At 48.8% G+C, this 13,900-nt stretch overlaps 1 long non-coding RNA gene across 1 annotated transcript in view; it reads left to right on the top strand.

The window, feature by feature from the left end:
• The window catches only part of LOC141257890 (uncharacterized), a 35,113-nt gene extending 27,605 nt beyond the window's left edge, over nt 1-7,508 (top strand). The window contains exon 2 of the long non-coding RNA XR_012318114.1: nt 7,303-7,508. This is a non-coding gene — a long non-coding RNA (uncharacterized lncRNA). The remainder of the gene's footprint in view (nt 1-7,302) is intronic.
• The last annotated feature ends 6,392 nt before the right edge of the window (nt 7,509-13,900 follow it).

The following is a 13,900-nucleotide window of genomic DNA, read 5'->3' as shown; positions in this document are numbered from 1 at the left end:
GGGCACCTCCATTTTGGAGGAGGTGCTTTATATATGGGAGGACCTCCGGCAATTGGCTGGGGACTCCTTAGGGCGGCACGTGCGGCCCCTTTAAGAGGGAGGGAGCGCGCGCCCTAAGCACCGTGCCCTAAGCACCGTGCCCGGGAAGCTGCGCGCGCTGGCAGCAGCAGGAAGAGGAGCGCTGGAGGACGCCGGGCGGGGAGCGCAGCGGTGAGAGGGATGGCGTCTCTGCCTGGCAGGGGGCAGAGACGCCGATGCTACAGTACCCCCCCCTTTACGCCCCCTCTTTTTTAGGCCAGAAAGAAATTTTTTAAGGAGAAGCGAGGCATGAATGTTCTCCCTGGGTTCCCAAGTTCTCTCCTCTGGGCCAAACCCCCTCCAATCCACCAGAAAAAAAGTTTTTCCTCTTACCCTCTTGGTGGCCAGAATGTTCTCTACCTCAAAAACGTCCTCAGCGGAAACCGGAGCAGGGGGAGTACCTGGATTGTTGGAGAAAGGATTAAACACAACTGGTTTGAGGAGAGATACGTGGAAGGAGTTGGGAATCCGCAAGGTGGCCGGGAGTTTTAACTTGTAGGCCACTAGATTGATTAGTTTGAGGACTTCAAATGGACCAATGAACCGAGAACCCAACTTATAAGAGGGTATTTTGAGCCGAACATGTTTGGAGGAGAGCCAAACCTTGTCTCCCGGACGGAATTGAGGCGGATCCAGACATCTCTTGTCAGCATGTCTCTTCATCTGCTCGGAGGACTGAAGAAGTGCAGACCTAGTATTTTCCCAAATGGTGGAAAATTCGCTGACCAGAGACTCCGCGGCAGGGTTGTCCACAGAAGCGGAGATGGGAAACGGAATCCGGGGATGTTGACCGTAGACTACAAAGAACGGGGACTTGGAAGTCGATTCGCTGTCATGGTTGTTGTAGGAGAACTCGGCCCATGGTAGGAGCTCCACCCAATCGGTATGGTGAGCGTTAACAAAGTGCCGGAGGTAGCTGGTAAGGATCTGGTTGATACGCTCCACTTGGCCATTGGACTGTGGATGGTAAGCGGAGGAGAAATCCAGGGTGACATCCAGCAGCTTACACGTAGCTCTCCAGAAGCGTGAGGTGAACTGAACCCCTTGATCCGACACAATGTGGAGGGGTAGGCCATGGAGATGGAAGATGTGAAGGATGAAGTCCTTAGCCAGCTCCGATGCAGATGGGAGACCAGGCAGAGGGATGAAGTGGGCCATTTTAGAAAAGCGGTCGGCGACCACTCAAATGACTGTACAAACGGCAGAAACAGGGAGATCTGTAATAAAGTGAATAGCAATGTGCTGCCACGGGGCAGCAGGTACGGGAAGAGGCAGGAGGTGACCGGCTGGAAGATGTCTGGGAACTTTGTTGCATGCACAAGACGAACAGGCCGAGACGAAGTCTACCACCTCCTTGCGCAGGGTAGGTCACCAGTAATGCCGGGTGGAACTTCTGTGCTGCGGTGCAAGGAGGGGCCCAGAGGGGCGTAACTAGGTATCAACTCGGAGCGACCAAGGTCGTACGGCGGCTCAATCGACTCCATGACCAGGGAGGGTCCGAGCAGAGGGACCAGGTGCTACTCTGGGAGCGACCTTGTAAGGGAGCAGGTGACTCCTACGGTACAGATGGCAGGGACCGACCGATATTGCAGATGGGCACAGAAGGCAGGCTGACGAGTGATCCGGGTAGATGGACTGGCAGACACGGCAGGCGACAGGCGGGAGCCTCTAGGTAGGCTGTCAGGTGGTCACGGCAGGTGACAGGCAGGAGCCTCTAGGTAGGCTGTCAGGTGGTCACGGCAAGTGACGGGCAGGAGCCTCCAGATAGGCTGACAGGTGGTCACCGCAAGTGACAGGCAGGAGCCTCTAGGTAGGCTGACAGGTGGTCATGGCAAGTAACGGGCAGGAGCCTCCAGGTAGGCACAGCAGGTAGCAAGCAGGAGCCTCCAGGTAGGCACGGTAGGTAGCAAGCAGGTGCTTCCAGGTAAGGAGGCGGGCAGTGCCCATAGACAGACTGGTGGACTGAATGGAAGACAGACTGTCGGGCTGGAGAGTAGTCAGGTTGGCGGGCAGGACTAGTAGTCAGGCTAGCAGCGGGACCTGAGGGCTGAAGCAGAGGTAAGTACACTATGCAACAACTATTGCTCGGGCACCTCCATTTTGGAGGAGGCGCTTTTATATATGGGAGGACCTCCGGCAATTGGCCGGGGACTCCTTAGGGCCTCGGAAGCTGCGCGCGCCGGCAGCAACAGGAAGAGAAGCGCTGGAGGACGCCGGGCGGGGAGCGCGGCGGTGAGAGGGACGGCGTCTCTGCCTGGCAGGGGGCAGAGACGCCGATGCTACAAAGGAACAGCACGACACAGAAGCTAGGCCCAGGCTGGCCAGGAGCTTAGAGAGAGGGAGACACAGACCAGGAGGCCTTATACCCGCTCACTGGGGAGAAGTCCTGAAGTGCACCCATCCTACTGAGTACCCTGGACCGTACCTGACATCCGCACCAGTAAAGGTATTGAAGTGAATCCCCTGTCTCTGTCAGTTACTCCTGCTGCGCCATCTCTCCTGCACTGCAAGCCCCAGAACCACCACTATTTGCACCTACACTGCCCCGGGGGCCCGCTCCGCATGTGGGGAGCAGAAACATCCCAGCCGCCATCCCATCACCCCCCGGAGGTCTGCAGCAGAGCTGGTAACCATTACCGGAAACCACAGGTGGCGTCACGAGACAAACTGTACACTAAAACCCCTTTTTAAAGAGAGACTCAGAGTACGGGCCCGGGAGCCGACTGCCGTGACCTCCTAAACAAGGTAAAAGGCCCGGGTACCGAGTCCCCTATATTCCCCCTGGGTGACACAGACCCCAAAAGACTGCAGAGAAAGGTGGGAGAGACAGACCCCACAAGACTGCAGCAGAGAAAGCTAGAGAGACAGACCCCAAAAGACTGCAGCGAGAGGTGCGAGAGACAGACTCCAAAAGACTGCTGCGAAAGGTGGGAGAGACAGACCCCAAAAGACTGCAGCAGAGAAAGTGATGCGCCCCCAGGGCCGTGGAGTACTCGGCAGCCGGGCCCCTGGATGCCGGTTGGGGGATATCACGGTGGCTGGCCCGGTCCGTGACCCAGGGCGGTCAGTGCAAAAGGGGTTATTGAATTGGATTTTTAGAGTTCGTGACGCCACCTATGGATTGCGGCAAAAGGGAGCCGCCGCTGCGGAGCAGTCCTCTGGAGCTGGTGTTACGGCAGCAGGGGTGGTGTGGCTCTCCACAGGTAGAGCTTAGCTCCCGGGCAGTGTAATTAGTGTAAGATGCGCTGAGCGTTGTAGTGCAGAGAGAAAGATGGCGCTGATGAAATAATGGACGGAGGCAGTGCAGTGCAGTCATCCGAGTTTTTACTCACAGTCGTTAAGGCAGTTCCGCTGGTGCACTGTACAGGTGTCAGCCTCCCACGTCGCGCTGCGTTCACCAGGCAGGGGCTCAGTTCCTCCTCAGGCAGATTAGGAGTACCTGACAGAACCCCACTTTCTCGTGTTCCTATTTTGACCGTCTTCACACTGGGTCTTCTCCCTCCTGCACTGCGCTGCCCACTCTCAATCCTGCTCGGGTGCTCTGAAGTCCCTCCTGTCCGTCGGAGTTCACAGACTTGCTTGACCTCAGGGGATTAGAGTGCGGCTTCCGATCCCTCTGTCTTCTGACAGATGCGGGGCGTACGGGTGCCGTCCTGCACTCGCCGTACCCCCTAGGATCCCTTCTCAGAACGGAGCCTACTCCCTGCTCCCCTCCTGGGTCTCTATCACTAGGCCCTAGTAGAGGAGCAGAGCTCCTTAAGAGACTCTGCTCCCAGACTGTTCTTCTGAACTGTCCCTACTGACTAACCTGCCACCCTAAGATGGCTTCCCTATTTATATCTCCTGCCAAAGTGCACCCTCTAACTACTTCCTCCACCCACACCCACTACTGGTTCCCCCTACCTTTGGTTCCCCCCACTCCAGTCAGGGTCAGGGCTCAGCAGAAACATACATTGCGTCTTGCCCCTCCAGCTGGCCTGGAGGAGTGTAGTGTTGGATGCAGGTGTTTGGGGTTCCGGGCAGCACTCCCTCCTTACCTGAGAGAAGGGAGACACCACACCTCTGGGTGAGGTGCAGTACCTCTGTGGCGACTGAACCCTCAGGGGTGCCACAAAAGCTGAAGAGACAGACCCCAAAAGACTGCAGCAGAGAAAGGTGGAGAGACAGACCCCTAAAGACTGCAGTGAGAGATGCGAGTGACAGACCCCAAAAGACTGCAGGGAAAGGTGGAGATACAGACCCCAAAAGACTGCAGCAGAGAAAGGTGTGAGAGGCAGACCCCAAAAGACTGCAGCAGTAACTGCAGAGAAAGGTGGTCCTGACTCGGGGGGGCTGAATACAAATGCACCGCACAATGTTCAGATTTATATTTTTACAATAACTAGAAACCCTCTTATCATTTCCATTAGGCGTCACATACTGTTACTTTGTGTTGGTGTCAGAGAACATCCCAATAACATACATATACTCAGTGGTGTACCGCCAATGGCGGCAGGCCACGCGACTGCTATGGGGCCCGTGACGTGAGGGGGCCCCATAGCAGTCCAGGGGAGGACATACCGCCACCGGTGCAGCTGCTCTCTGCACGCGGCTGGCATGGAACGATCCCTACTGCTCTGCTGCTAACAGGAGGAAAATGGCAGCGGAGCTGGAGGGATCCCTTCTCTTCTTCCTCCTTGACACAGAAGCGCGCAGCTTGATGACATCATCATGCAGCGCTCGCCTGGGTCAGGAAGAAAGTTGCCATCAACTAGGAGGATGCTGCAGGAGAGCGTGCTGAGAGGTGAGTTGTTTTTTTTTTTTACTTAAAACGCTGGGGAGAGAAACAGGAGAATGAGGGGAGGTGGGGAAGAGCAATGATGGGGCTGGGGAGAGCAATGAGGGGGATGGGGAGAGAAATGATGGGGATGATGGGGCTGGGGAGAGCAATGATGGGGATGTGGTGCTGGGTAGAGCAATGATGGGGCTGGGGGGAGCAATGATGGGGATGATGGGGCTGGGGAGAGCAATGATGGGGATGTGGGGCTGGGGAAAGCAATGATGTGGATGGTGGGGCTGGGGAGAGCAATGATGGGGATGGTGGGGCTGGGGAGAGCAATGATGGGGCTGATGGGGCTGGGGAAAGCAATGATGGGGCTGGTGGGGCTGGGGAGAGCAATGATGGGGATGGTGGGGCTGGGGAGAGCAATGATGAGGCTGATGGGGCTGGGGAAAGCAATGATGGGGATGGTGGGACTGGGGAGAGCAATGGTGAGGATGGTGGCAATGGGGAGAGCAATTATGGGGATGGTGAGGCTGGGGCTGGGGAGAGCAATGATGGGGCTGATGGAGCTGGGGAGAGCAACGATGGGGATGGTGGGGCTAGGGAAAGAAATGATGGGTCTGGGGCGAGCAATGATGGGGATGGTGGGGCTGGAGAGAGCAATGATGGGGCTGATGGGGCTGGGGAAAGCAATGATGGGGATGGTGGGACTGGGGAGAGCAATGATGAGGATGGTGGCAATAGGGAGAGCAATGATGGGGCTGGAGAGAGCAATGATGGGGGTGCTAGGAGAGAGCAATGATGGGGGTGCTGGGAGAGAGCAATGATGGGAGTTTCACTTTGCTTGTACTGTGAAGCCTTGTATATTTTCCGTGTGCACATAGCCTTACAGTTAATTGGGGAGAGTCACACAGACTGAATAATTTATATTATTGGGCGGTGCAGATTATAGTTAATGGGGGGCACAGTGCTGCTGATCACTTTGTATTTTGATTACTAAGTGGCTAATAGTATATTAATGGGGGGGGTCTACATATCTGTATTCAGGGGTGCAGTGTGGGGGAGACACAAGTATATATACAATATATGTGACCTTGTTATTTTCTAGGCTGGAGATCATCGTGACAAGACGAGTCGTGGCTGGGAGATGTGGACATGAAGGTCTGACCAGATGGAGAAGAAGCAGCAGAGACCGTCTCTGATCAGATGAGACGTCAGCGGTAAGTGCCTGGATGTAGATATTATTCTGTATCTGCACTGTGTGACTTGGAGTGATGATGTTATCTGTAAAATCCCTTAGGCCACATTCTCACATTTGTGTGAAATGTCCGTGTGCTGCCAGATCTTTTTATCGGATGGTCCACGGACTCGTACAGTTTTATAGATCCATAACACATCACGGATCTGAGAATGAGATCTGCGAGGGTCAGAGAATGTCCTGCTCTGATCCGATTTTGAGGATTAGAATAGGGTATGCTCAATGCGCTGGTAAAACAGGGCAGCAGACTGACACGGCACACAGATGCAGGAAAGCAGCCGTATTATGTATAGCATACTTAGTATATAGTATACTCACTTATTATTTATAGCGCCATCCTTAGTTATATAATTTCACCTTTTTTATGTATAACACCCTCCCTTATTACGTATCATCCTCTCTAGCTCTAAGGAGTCACAGTTGGGGGATCACACTGTGTTGGGGTCACCATACTTTGCCCTGGGAGTTGAGGTGGGGCACAGTAGGGACATTATACTGCGCATGTAGAGGAATTCACCATGGGGGTATCATACTGTGTTTGGGGGACACTTTTGTTGGCATGACACTTTATGGGGCAATGAAAGAGAGATCTAGGACGTCAGCAGGGGGAAAATTACTATGTAACGGATGGAAAGTTATGGGATCTGCTCTTGTGTGACCACGACAATTATTTACATTTTTTTTTGGGGGGGGGGGCCCAATTAGAACTTCTGCTATGGGGCCTCATGATTCCTATGTACGCCTCTGCATATACTGTAAATTTGTGGGTGTAACATGAAAAAATTTGGAAAAGTTCACGGGGTATGAAGACTTTTTGAAGGCACTGTATATTTTGTAACCATGTATAGACCCATATGATCAAACTCCAGGCTGGCTGCTTTACCCGCGGTCACTACAGGGACCCATTTATTGGATAAAACCAATTCTCCAAATTCTTCTTGCCCTGGTGTAGAACCAGAGGATGTGACCAGGGATCAGGTCAGAAATGGTGGAGCTGATGAACAGCCCGACCCACAGCCAGATGGCACAGAAGTGGAGTGTAACCCCTACGCCCCTAAGGCATCTGAGGCCATGACACTGGAGATGGTCCAGTCCGATAATTCCACACGTCCTTCACAATCAAGAAGGAGAGGCCCCTGTGGCCCCTGAGGCGACGGTGTCGATGTAACCAGTGCTCACTCACTTCTTGCTGTCCTTCCAGTAGATGTGGACGACCGGGACGGACATTGTTGGAGAACAGGAGGGATTTGTCAGGGGACGTGCTCTCCACCGCTGTTCCAGAGGGGCTTCTGTGCCAACGGGATATGCTGCTCTCCGGTGCTGGGTTAGCCCTTAGGACGTCACCATGCTCTGATTGTCATCGTCACGGACACCACCACAATGACTGACGCCAATAAACAGATATCAGCCCTTCTGTGTTTTATGGTCCTATATAGTTTGTTGAAGACCTCAAGCCTAAAATATCCAGGGGGCCGCACCTCCCCAACCAAGAGCGAAACAAAAGGTGTAGGGTGAAAAGCAAAGATATTGGGGTGTAAAGGGGCAAACAAGTTCTACTGTTGGTTTACATCCCTGAATATGCACCATATGGCTAAAAGTATGTGAACCCTGCTCTTCATTATGGGGTTCAGGTGTTTCAAACACAAATATATAAAATCCAGCACAAAGCCATGAGATCAGCATGAAGATTCGTAATAGTACGAGCCGTACAAGAAATCGCAGACGCTGGAAATGTGCCACAGGATGCCACTTACCTACCCGATGGTCATCATGAGGCTGATAATCCACACATGGTCGTTATGAGGCAGATATAATCCCCACATGGTCGTTATAAGGCAGATATAATCCGCACATGGTCGTTATGAAGCAGATATAATCCACACATGGTCGTTATGAGGCAGATATAATCCACACATGGTCGTTATAAGGCAGATATAATCCCCACATGGTCGTTATAAGGCAGATATAATCCACACATGGTCGTTATGAGGCAGATATAATCCACACATGGTCGTTATGAAGCAGATATAATCCGCACATGGACGCTATGAGGCAGATATAATCCGCACATGGTCGTTATGAGGCAGATATAATCCGCACATGGTCGTTATGAGGCAGATATAATCCACACATGGTCGTTATGAGGCAGATATAATCCACACATGGTTGTTATGAGGCAGATATAATCTACACATTGTCGTTATGAGGCAGATATAATCCCCACATGGTCGTTATAAGGCAGATATAATCCACACATGGTCGTTATGAAGCAGATATAATCCGCACATGGTCGTTATGAGGCAGATATAATCCCCACATGGTCGTTATAAGGCAGATATAATCCGCACATGGTCGTTATGAAGCAGATATAATCCACACATGGTCGTTATGAGGCAGATATAATCTGCACATGGTCGTTATGAGGCAGATATAATCCACACATGGTCGTTATGAGGCAGATATAATCCCCACATGGTCGTTATAAGGCAGATATAATCCACACATGGTCGTTATGAGGCAGATATAATCCACACATGGTCGTTATGAAGCAGATATAATCCGCACATGGTCGCTATGAGGCAGATATAATCCGCACATGGTCGTTATGAGGCAGATATAATCCGCACATGGTCGTTATGAGGCAGATATAATCCACACATGGTCGTTATGAGGCAGATATAATCCACACATGGTTGTTATGAGGCAGATATAATCTACACATTGTCGTTATGAGGCAGATATAATCCCCACATGGTCGTTATAAGGCAGATATAATCCACACATGGTCGTTATGAAGCAGATATAATCCGCACATGGTCGTTATGAGGCAGATATAATCCCCACATGGTCGTTATGAGGCAGATATAATCCGCACATGGTCGTTATGAGGCAGATATAATCCCCACATGGTCGTTATGAGGCAGATATAATCCACACATGGTCGTTATGAAGCAGATATAATCCGCACATGGTCGTTATGAGGAAGATATAATCCCCACATGGTCGTTATCAGGCAGATAAAATCCGCACATGGTCGTTATGAGGCAGATATAATCCCCACATGGTCGTTATGAGGCAGATATAATCCCCACATGGTCGTTATGAGGCAGATATAATCCACACATGGTCGTTATGAGGCAGATATAATCCCCACATGGTCGTTATGAGGCAGATATAATCCACACATGGTCGTTATGAAGCAGATATAATCCCCACATGGTCGTTATGAGGCAGATATAATCCACACATGGTCGTTATGAAGCAGATATAATCCGCACATGGTTGTTATGAGGCAGATATAATCCGCACATGGTCGTTATGAGGCAGATATAATCCCCACATGGTCGTTATGAGGCAGATATAATCCACACATGGTCGTTATGAAGCAGATATAATCCGCACATGGTTGTTATGAGGCAGATATAATCCGCACATGGTCGTTATGAGGCAGATATAATCCACACATGGTCGTTATGAGGCAGATATAATCCACACATGGTCGTTATGAGGCAGATATAATCCGCACATGGTCGTTATGAGGCAGATATAATCTACACATGGTCGTTATGAAGCAGATATAATCCGCACATGGTTGTTATGAGGCAGATATAATCCACACATGGTCGTTATGAAGCAGATATAATCCGCACATGGTTGTTATGAGGCAGATATAATCCGCACATGGTCGTTATGAGGCAGATATAATCCACACATGGTCGTTATGAAGCAGATATAATCCGCACATGGTCGTTATGAGGCAGATATAATCCACACATGGTCGTTATGAGGCAGATATAATCCACACATGGTCGTTATGAGGCAGATATAATCCGCACATGGTCGTTATGAGGCAGATATAATCTACACATGGTCGTTATGAAGCAGATATAATCCACACATGGTGGTTATGAGGCAGATATAATCCGCACATGGTCGTTATGAGGCAGATATAATCCGCACATGGTCGTTGTGAGGCAGATATAATCCCCACATGGTCGTTATGAGGCAGATATAATCCACACATGGTCGTTATGAGGCAGATATAATCCGCACATGGTCGTTATGAGGCAGATATAATCCGTACATGGTCGTTATGAGGCAGATATAATCCACACATGGTCGTTATGAGGCAGATATAATCCGCACATGGTCTTATGAGGCAGATATAATCCGCACATGGTCGTTATGAGGCAGATATAATCCGCACATGGTAGTTATAAGGCAGATATAATCCGCACATGGTAATCATGAGGCAGATATATTCCGCACATGGTGGTTATGAGGCAGATATAATCCACACATGGTGGTTATGAGGCAGATATAATCCGCACATGGTCGATATGAAGCAGATATAATCCGAACATGGTCGTTATGAGGCAGATATAATCCGCACATTGTCGTTATGAGGCAGATATAATCCGCACATGGTCGTTATGAAGCAGATATAATCCGCACATGGTCGTTATGAGGCAGATATAATCTGAACATGGTGGTTGTGAGGCAGATATAATCCACACATGGTCATTATGAGGCAGATATAATCCGCACATGGTCGTTATGAGGCTGATATAATCTGCACATGGTTTTATGAGGCAGATATAATCCGCACATGGTCGTTATGAGGCAGATATATTCCGCACATGGTCGTTATGAGGCAGATATAATCCACACATGGTCGTTATGAGGCAGATATAATTCGCACATGGTCGTTATGAGGCAGATATAATCCACACATGGTCGTTATGAGGCAGATATAATCCACACATGGTCGTTATGAGGCAGATATAATCCACACATGGTAGTTATGAGGCAGATATAATCCGCACATGGTCGTTATGAGGCAGATATAATCCACACATGGTCGTTATGAGGCAGATATAATCCGCACATGGTCGTTATGAGGCAGATATAATCCCCACATGGTCGTTATGAAGCAGATATAATCCGCACATGGTAGTTATGAGGCAGATATAATCCGCACATGGTGATTATGAGGCAGATATAATCCGTACATGGTCGTTATGAGGCAGATATAATCCGCACATGGTGATTATGAGGCAGATATAATCCGCACATGGTCGTTATGAGGCAGATATAATCCACACATGGTGATTATGAGGCAGATATAATCCGTACATGGTCGTTATGAAGCAGATATAATCCGCACATGGTCGTTATGAGGCAGATATAATCCACACATGGTCGTTATGAGGCAGATATAATCCACACATTGTCGTTATGAGACAGATATAATCCGCACATGGTCGTTATGAGGCAGATATAATCCGCACATGGTCGTTATGAGGCAGATATAATCCACACATGGTCGTTATAAGGCCGATATATTCCGCACATGGTCGTTATGAGGCAGATATAATCCGCACATGGTCGTTATGAGGCAGATATAATCCGCACATGATCGTTATGAGGCAGATATAATTCCCACATGGTCGTTATGAGGCAGATATAATCCACACATGGTCGTTGTGAGGCAGATATAATCCACACATGGTCGTTATGAGGCAGATATAATCTACACATGGTCATTATGAGGCAGATATAATCCACACATGGTCATTATGAGGCAGATATAATCCGCACATTGTCGTTATGAGGCAGATATAATCAACACATGGTCGTTATGAGGCAGATATAATCCGCACATGGTCGTTGTGAGGCAGATATAATCCGCACATGGTCGTTATGAGGCAGATATAATCCGCACATGGTCGTTGTGAGGCAGATATAATCCGCACATGGTCGTTATGAGGCAGATATAATCCGCACATGGTTTTATGAGGCAGATATAATCCGCACATGGTCGTTATGAGGCAGATATAATCCGCACATGGTAGTTATGAGGCAGATATAATCCGCACATGGTCGTTATGAGGCAGATATAATCCACACATGGTGATTATGAGGCAGATATAATCCGTACATGGTCGTTATGAAGCAGATATAATCCGCACATGGTCGTTATGAGGCAGATATAATCCACACATGGTCGTTATGAGGCAGATATAATCCACACATTGTCGTTATGAGGCAGATATAATCCGCACATGGTCGTTATGAGGCAGATATAATCCGCACATGGTCGTTATGAGGCAGATATAATCCACACATGGTCGTTATAAGGCCGATATAATCCGCACATGGTCGTTATGAGGCAGATATAATCCGCACATGGTCGTTATGAGGCAGATATAATCCGCACATGATCGTTATGAGGCAGATATAATTCCCACATGGTCGTTATGAGGCAGATATAATCCACACATGGTCGTTGTGAGGCAGATATAATCCACACATGGTCGTTATGAGGCAGATATAATCTACACATGGTCATTATGAGGCTGATATAATCCACACATGGTCATTATGAGGCAGATATAATCCGCACATTGTCGTTATGAGGCAGATATAATCCACACATGGTCGTTATGAGGCAGATATAATCCGCACATGGTCGTTGTGAGGCAGATATAATCCGCACATGGTCGTTATGAGGCAGATATAATCCGCACATGGTTTTATGAGGTAGATATAATCCACACATAGTCGTTATGAGGCAGATATAATCCGCACATGGTCGTTGTGAGGCAGATATAATCCGCACATGGTTTTATGAGGCAGATATAATCCGCACATGGTCGTTATGAGGCAGATATAATCCGCACATGGTTTTATGAGGCAGATATAATCCACACATGGTCGTTATGAGGCAGATATAATCCACACATGGTCGTTATGAGGCAGATATAATCCACACATGGTCATTATGAGGCAGATATAAACCGCACATGGTAGTTATGAGGCAGATATAATCCGCACATGGTCGTTATGGGGCAGATATAATCCACACATGGTCGTTATGAAGCAGATATAATCCACACATGGTCGTTATGGGGCAGATATAATCCACACATGGTCGTTATGAAGCAGATATAATCCGCACTTGGTCGTTATGAGGTAGATATAATCCACACATGGTGGTTATGAGGCAGATATAATCCACACATGGTCGTTATGAAGCAGATATAATCCACACATGGTCGTTATGGGGCAGATATAATCCGCACATGGTCATTATGAAGCAGATATAATCCGCACATGGTCGTTATGAGGCAGATATAATCCGCACATGGTTTTATGAGGCAGATATAATCCGCACATGGTCGTTATGAGGCCGATATAATCCACACATGTTCGTTATGAGGCAGATATAATCCGCACATGGTCGTTATGAGGCAGATATAATCCGTACATGTTCGTTATGAGGCAGATATAATCCGCACATGGTCGTTATGAGGCAGATATAATCCACACATGGTCGTTATGAGGCAGATATAATCCGTACATGGTCGTTATGAGGCAGATATAATCCACACATGGTCGTTATGAGGCAGATATAATCCGTACATGGTCGTTATGAGGCCGATATAATCCACACATGTTCGTTATGAGGCAGATATAATCCGCACATGGTCGTTATGAGGCAGATATAATCCGTACATGGTCGTTATGAGGCCGATATAATCCACACATGTTCGTTATGAGGCAGATATAATCCGCACATGGTCGTTATGAGGCAGATATAATCCGTACATGGTCGTTATGAGGCAGATATAATCCACACATGGTCGTTATTAGGCAGATACAGTGCCTACAAGTAGTATTCAACCCCCTGCAGATTTAGCTGGTTTGATAAGATGCAAATAAGTTAGAGCCTTCAAACTGCAAACGAGAGTAGGTTTTATGAACAGAAGCATAAATCTTACAAACCAAAAAGTTATGTT

This window comes from Phyllobates terribilis, unplaced genomic scaffold (genome assembly GCF_046119375.1).
Source record: "Phyllobates terribilis strain yellow unplaced genomic scaffold, ASM4611937v1 Scaffold_3__8_contigs__length_932513732, whole genome shotgun sequence".
NCBI classification, from domain to species: domain Eukaryota; kingdom Metazoa; phylum Chordata; class Amphibia; order Anura; family Dendrobatidae; genus Phyllobates; species Phyllobates terribilis.
The sequence above is the reverse complement of the archived record's forward strand: the minus strand, read 5'-3'. Positions and strand labels throughout refer to the sequence as shown.